This window comes from Malurus melanocephalus, unplaced genomic scaffold (assembly GCF_030028575.1).
Source record: "Malurus melanocephalus ecotype Western Australia unplaced genomic scaffold, MMel_1.1 scaffold_111, whole genome shotgun sequence".
Lineage (NCBI taxonomy): Eukaryota > Metazoa > Chordata > Aves > Passeriformes > Maluridae > Malurus > Malurus melanocephalus.
In genome coordinates, this window is record NW_026623343.1 from 1,378,850 (window position 1) to 1,386,177 (window position 7,328).

Genomic DNA, 7,328 nt, shown 5'->3' on the forward strand with positions numbered 1-7,328 from the left:
AAGTTTTCAGTGTAACATTCACACCTGTAAAGGATAAATGGTGCCAGGCAGAGCCTGTCATTTGCAGTTATTCAGATCACACCACAGCAATATGAGAATCATTGAATAGAAGGGTTCCTCCAAGTTGTTTTGCTGCTCTTGGGAAGTGTCTTGGGRAGAAAGTGAGAAGAGAATGTAATGATATCTCTTCATAATACTCTGCCAGCCTCCAGCAACTTTTGGCTTGGGGATTTCTCAACCTGGAGGCAGTATTCATACTGAATATCACTTTCATGAACTTGCAGTTCCCTCCTGATTGTCTGGAAGGAAATTCACAGTTTCCAGTAACAGATAGCTCTACTCTTTGTTGCTGAAGAATCATCTTCCTTGTTAATTTTGAACATATTACCTACTAGTTTCATCTGAAGCCTCTTAGGTCTTGCCTTTAGAGAGACAATGAGCAACTGATCTTTATTCATTTGCTACAGGCTGTTCATGTCTTTGTCAATCTTTATCATATCACCCTCATCCATCTCTGTTCTAGGCCAGCGAGTCCCAGTCTACTATTCAGTCTGTATGAAAGCTGCTCCCTATGTTTTATCATTCCTCCTCAAACTTTTTCAATAACTACTTAGTTTTCAGATGGTGTGGCCAAAATTTTAACATTCAGTTTACTTTTTGGCTGTTTTTGACCAGTGTATGTTTTGTTGGTTGGTGTGGGTTTTTTTGTAAGCCTATATAATCTCTAAATTTTGCACCTGGGTAGACATCTCAGAACCATTACTTTATAGCTAAAGTTACATTTCCCCCACRTTCACCATTTTATCCTCATCTACATTCAGTTTCAAATGCTCTTCCAGTGCCCACTCATCTGTTGCCTAAAATCCTTTTCTCTCATCCTGTTTCTCAGCCTGAGAAGAATTTCCACTAATAATCTCCTATYGATCTGTTTACTGTAAAACCCATCTATCTTTCAACTGATTTTATGCAATGCATGTAAATATCATCCCTTTTATCCTATTACTGCTTTAGTGTTTTTAAGAGTGTGTGGTGAGGGCCCTTACTGAATACATGGAAAAGGACAAATAAGCAGATGCTGTCAACCAAAGATCTCCTGTATATCCACGCTGTATATTTTCTTACAGGAACCTGATGAATTAGTAGAATATGATTTCTCCTTACCAAGTTGTATTGAATTTATCTCAATATATCATATTTACCCAGCTTCTCTACCCTGCACAGTGATTTCTACTAAATTTGTCAGCCTTACCAAGCTCTATTTCTCCAGTTTTCTCTTCAAAACATTAAAAAAGGTTGATGCTGTATYGGATACCTTCAAGTGCTCAGTTCTAAATCTGTTTTAAATAAGAGGCCATGGACTATTATTATTATTTCACCTAATTCATCCTTCAGTCCCTTTAGATATGTAGGATGAATACCATCTGGTTCTAACATTTTCTTCCTATTAATTTTGTTCATTTTCTCCATACGTCTTCTACAGACACTTCARCCTGAAATAGATCCTCTGATGATACCCATAAGGAATCGTTCTGCTGCAGGAAGCTCTCCAAGTTCCTTACAATGAACACAGAGAGATCATTTAGCCTTTTCTGTTGCAGTCTCTTCCTCAAGGACTGGTTATCTGTTGRCCCTATCATTCTCCAAACCCTTCAACCTGTCTAATATTCAAAAGAAGAATGCAGTTGCAAATCCCTTCCCAGACTACTTCAGGCTCATAATATTTTGATGTAAGTAGAAACAGTCACCCCCTCCAATCTGACCATGGCTGGGGACATCCTGTTTTGCAGAAAGATCCTTCTGTATGGCAACAATTATTTTTCCTCTCAACTACTGCTATCTGTAGGATAAACTGAGAGGGTCTGAGACATAGGCTCAGACATATATTATGATTGAGTATAAGAGCTTAGATTATGCACTTTGAAGTAGAGTCCTTGCTGTTGATCCTCTTAGGCCTGTGCTTACTTTGAACCCTATAAGTGCTCAGGCCCTTTAAATAATAGGATTAAAGTAGTCATTTGGTTCCTGATGTGAATTTCGTGTCTAACTCTTCACATAGAGTTGAAAAAATATACCATCCATTGTCAGCCTGATAGGCATATGGATTGTGTTTGTCCTTGCCAAGTTTATATTTGCATGGCTGTCTAGAGGAGTTGCTGTCTTAATGTGAATGAAATTCRAATTCTGAGAGTAAAATGAAAGAAAGGCTTGTCTTGAAGGTAAAGTGTCTCTATCTGAAAGATAAGCAATTTTTCTGAATCATTAGAGATGAGTCAGAACTCACATTATGAAGCAGTACTAGTCCTTTTGCTTATCCCTGATGTCCAACCAAGCCCAGTGAGTCCTTGATGAGTTATTACAATTCAAAWGCCTGCCATGACTGAGCACTGCCCATCTGTCTGTCCTTGAAGAGCCTGTCCACAATGGTGCTGACTCTTCCTCATATCCAGAACAACTCCTAGCAACCCAGACTCTTCATTTTCAAGGAAGAGTTTCTAACACTTGGATATCCAGAAAAAAATATGGAGAAGAGTCTGGCTTGTCTGGCAGGAAACACAGCACTGGCAAGCAGTGGGAACTTCACTTGCAGGAGAGGGGAGAGAAAAACCTGTGAGGAAGGCAGGCTGCTCTGCTTGAGTGCCTACAGCACTTCCACAGCCATGCTCACTCTGCTTCTCCTGCCAGCTCTCTATGACCCAGACCTGGATCCAGAGTTTTTGTTCTGTTTGCTATTTCCTTTAGAAAGCTGCACACCCACCATACATTTGCATTAGCAAACACAGGGTGAAAAGGCAGAAAGGACGCATGGCTGCCCTCAGATCTGGCCCTTACATCTATTTCCTGAATTAGGAAAAAGTACTGTTTTTCTCCCATAAAAGGATGTTGAGAGAAGAAATACTAGAAAAGGCAAAAAGCAGGCCATGCGAGTGCATAATACAAAATGTGTTTAACCTGTGCTCACACTAATTCCTGAGCTGAGGCTTATGTAGTCGACTTGAAATCCTCAACAAACAAAGTTTGTTCTGAGACCTTCCTCTCTTTTATGTTCTGTACCCAAAGTGCCACGCTGTATCTCTCTCTTTGTATTATAATTAGTGTTGCAAGCCCCGAGTGTCCCCTGCCTTATACGCCCACGGCTGGAGGCTGTGAGACATGTTGCAATGGAAATCATGCACAGGAAGGAAATTAAGATACCCAGCATTTAAAAAATAGGATAAATAACAGAATAATGGGCATTGATGGCTTGCAGGTAGTTCTGTTTTCATATGGTAATGTCTGGGCTTTGCTTCCCTAGACACAGACTACCAAAAAGGAGCACCAGTCAATGCTGTCAATGCTTCCCTCCTACAGAATGCATGCAAATTTCTAGGAAGACTTTGGTGAAAATCTGTTCAGCTTTACAGGGAAAATACTGATCTGAAAGCCCACTAGCTTTGTTTGTGGAATGTATGAGGCAACTTCTGTCCCTATATATGCGCCCATTCTATTCTCATGACAAAGTACTTATTTTCCCTTTTAAAGGAGAGTTTTCCTCTAATTTGTTGTGATATGGGAATTCCACAGACACTGCAGGGGTAAAAAAAGAATATTATAAAAGAGAATTTGTATGAATGGTTTAATAAAAAAATATTACTGAAAATACTAAGAGAAATCAAGGGAAAATATTTTTTTCTCCTAGCTCTTTCAGTTTCACTACTTCTTGGTAGCATGTCTTAACAGTAGCTCATAAATCAACCTGCAGCAGAAACATTTTGAGTTTTATGAAGCTGATGGATCCCTTTGAAATATCTGTGGTAGTCTTCCTTCCATGTTTGTCAGAGTGAGTTGAGCAAAACCAGGCAAATTGCTCTGGCTGCTTTCATAAAAACTAGAACTCTGTGTTATGTGACCTATGCTTCTCAAAGCTGATCAACATTAGATGATGAACATTGGTGAAACAGCCTGAGATTTATCAGCATGAAACTCTACTCACTGTGATATAAAGCCAAAGATAAAATATTGTAGTCAGYAATAATTCATCTCACTGAAAAACAACTGTGTCAGAGTGTCTGTGGTTTGGTTAGATGACACACCGTTACAAAAATAAATAGTAATAAAAAATATGAAAATGCACTTTTGTGGTACAAATCTACAAAAGTTTTGCYCTATTAAATCAGGAGGAAGAGACCTGAGTTCTGTTAAAACAATCCATGGGTGCTTCTGAGAGAACTCCCATTGATATTTGTGGGGCCAGGATTTCATCCTCAAATCTGTATTCACATACACCTCCTTCTCTGGTTTTCTTCCTTGTAAAATAGCCTTTTACATTTTCTGTATTAAAGAAGCATTTGAATGAGCCTGCCCCCTCACAGCCTCTTGCCAGCTGCAGTCAAAGGTCTGCCTTGTTCTGATGACTTRCTGTTTGGAAGGGAAAAAGTAAAGTTATTCATCCATTAATCTTATTTTTAAATGCTAGGTAAGAACAAAGTAGTATTGTTGGAAAGACTGCCTTTAGAATGGCTTCACTTTGGAAACTGGCTTTGGGTCTTTTTGTTTAATTTCACTTTAAAATTCAGATCCAGTAAAAAATCAGAGCATTAGTATGTATGTTCCTGCATTTCATTCYAGCTAAAGACTTTTGGCCAGAACAGTTTTTTTAAAAAAAGTTAATGCTTCACTGTACATGATTGGAATGCTGTTTCTGCTGTTTGTTTTTAAAAGGGAACACTGTCAATACACCAGTGGCTGCAATACTTCAACACTAAGTGCCCAACCAGGACGATTTTCTTATTTTTATTGTCTTAGCCTGAGGCTTGGAAGATAGACAAAGAATTTGAGGACATGAGAAAATTTCTAGCATGTGAGTAGTGAGACTACTCTATAAAAAAATAGTTTCGTGCAGGAAATCTTTATTGCACAATTTACTGTTGGAAGCACGTCAGTTTAGCTTCATAGCAAGAGCTTGCAATAACAAGAGGAGTGAAGGCAGCTGCCATGTCCCACTGGTGTCCCTCTAAACGCTGCACTCTCTGGTGGGACACATTATCTTTGGGCTCCAGGTGATGTAGGAAACTCATCTCACCAGTGCTGGGGAGCAGAAGATTGGAGCTCTAGGCAGGTCTGACCAAACCACGGTGTAATGGCAAGATGGTTACTGCTGGAGAGCAGGGAGATGTGTGGATGTGCCATCTGCAGTTCTGGAGATGTAAAGCTTTCCAAGACATCCATGTGGGGACAGTGAACCCTCAGACAGGATAGCTGCACGTGCAGACAATTTGGTATTTTGCATTATTTTATTCTTCCATTAAAGTTATGTGCTGTCCTTGACATGAAAGGTGGAGCAAACTTGCTCCTGAGCRCATTGTGTCAGTGCCATCTACACCGACTGTCACAGCCAGTGCCAGCACAAGCCTGGAAAGCCAAGCCAGACATGACACATTACCTGAGGACATCAACCATGGCAGTGAGTGCCCAGCACAGGTGGGGCTGGACAGTGGGGGCACCCCAGAGGCTGTGCCTGTCCTCATAAATCAAACAGGACAGCAGAATGCTCCCAGGCACTGAGACTCTGTCAACCATGCTGCATCATTGACCAGATACCGGGTAGGGCTCTCCCACCTGGACATAGGCTAAGAGCAAATCCTCTCCCTAGGACATGTTTGGGATGTGGCCACTTGATTGCAGTGGCCATGAGTGTTTAGGGGCCCAGGCTCAGCCCAAGGCTGCATCTCCTGTGGGAGCACTGCCAGGCAATGTCACCGTGACAGAGCCCAAGAGACAGCCCTGGGACCAGACCAAACTGTTCCACCTCTCAGGGGATCTCCAGCAACTTTAGACCAACAGAGCATCGACCCTTCTGCCCTTGAAATCCTCATTTAGGATCTGAGCTCAATCCCAAACCCTGTGAAGAGGGCTGTCCATTCATACAATCTTTGGGTCAGGTCTAAGGWGTCCTGCTCCTCAGGGACCTGAGATCCTGTCAAAGCCTATGAAGGACTCAGAATTCTGAAAAAACTTTTTTTTCATTTAATTTCTTAAATAATGGAATAGTAAACAGACTCTAGTGCAGTGCTTTAGCTTTTAGTCTGAAAGCAAATTAATATTTCTTACCTTTGTGTCATATTTTGTGATCCTTGGATKTAAAAGCCTTTGGTTTTAAGAATATTTATAATAAAAACGTACRTGTAAATGCATCCAAACACACAGACACAAACAATTTTATTTTCCCTAAGAGGTGTTCTTTTATTGGCTTCATTTGAAAATTAATGCTCTCATGAGATGAGGTTACAAGTAATTTAATGTAACAATAGCCCGATAATTGGCATTTGGCAGTTATTGYTAATGCTATTTTACAGGCTAGTTTTGATTAATTTGTGCTTTGACACCCAGTTATGATTCAGTGCTTTGCTTTCTTTTCCCTTTTCCCACATCTGCTGTAATCCATAACAAATAACTGTTTACAACATGAAATCAGCAAGCATCACATGCAATTTTCCCTTCTTTCTTTCATGGCCACTAGGAAATGGTCTGAAAGAGGAGAAAAAAGCAAAATGCTCCTTGTCTCCATCTTTTTTTTTTTTTTTCCAACTGAATTTTACAAACATTCAACATAAAGAAGAAAATGCTGATTAAGGAAGAACCCCAAAACTAATCAAAAGCTTTCTGCCTGAAGTGGTTTGGTTTGGTATTCAAACCARGGAAGTGTCTATAGTTAGATACGCCTTGAGAACATGAAAACATGGCAGAGCATTATTAGTGAAGAAACTAAAGAGCAGCTGTTGGTCAGCACCTGGTTCCCAACAGCAGACTGGAAATACAAAGAGAGGCTCTCTGTGTGTTCCCTGGCAGCAAGAAAGGAATAAACATCTAAAGTCCACTCTTCCCCTGAGAAAGATGTACTCCCCTCGAGATGTCTGTGCAGAGCCCTGAGAAGCGATTGCAAAGGCAGGTGGAAAGGGAAAAAGGGTTCAAAAGGCAGTAAAAACCAAAACAAGGCACAGTCTTACCTCAGTGCTGCCTCTGCTTGTGAGTGTGAATGAGAGAGGACAGGGACAGACTTGCCTCTTTATTGGATTGCCCAAACTCTCTGTTTCGTAATTAGGCAGTTGGGCATTTGTGCTTTGGGTGAGCTATAAATAAAATATCTCCAAAGCAGCAGCCACGGGCAGGAGATAAGGACTGCAGCATCTCTGTGCCACCAGCCTTTTAAGGCATAGCAGCCAGAGCTGCACAAGGACCCTGATGGAAAGGGCTGTTGTGCTCTTGAGTTGTGCCAGCCCATCACTCTGCTGCATTTGGGAGTCCCTGACCCTAAAATACAGTCACCCCCTTCAGGAGGTGCTGTAAGGCAC

At 41.0% G+C, this 7,328-nt stretch overlaps 1 protein-coding gene across 1 annotated transcript in view; it reads right to left on the bottom strand.

Annotated features, from left to right (window-relative positions):
* FHL2 (four and a half LIM domains 2) overlaps positions 1–7,042 on the bottom strand; it is a 36,788-nt gene extending 29,746 nt beyond the window's left edge. The window contains exon 1 of the mRNA XM_057369470.1: positions 6,984–7,042. The gene's annotated coding sequence lies outside the window, so the exon portion shown is untranslated. The remainder of the gene's footprint in view (positions 1–6,983) is intronic.
* Positions 7,043–7,328: the final 286 nt, after the last annotated feature.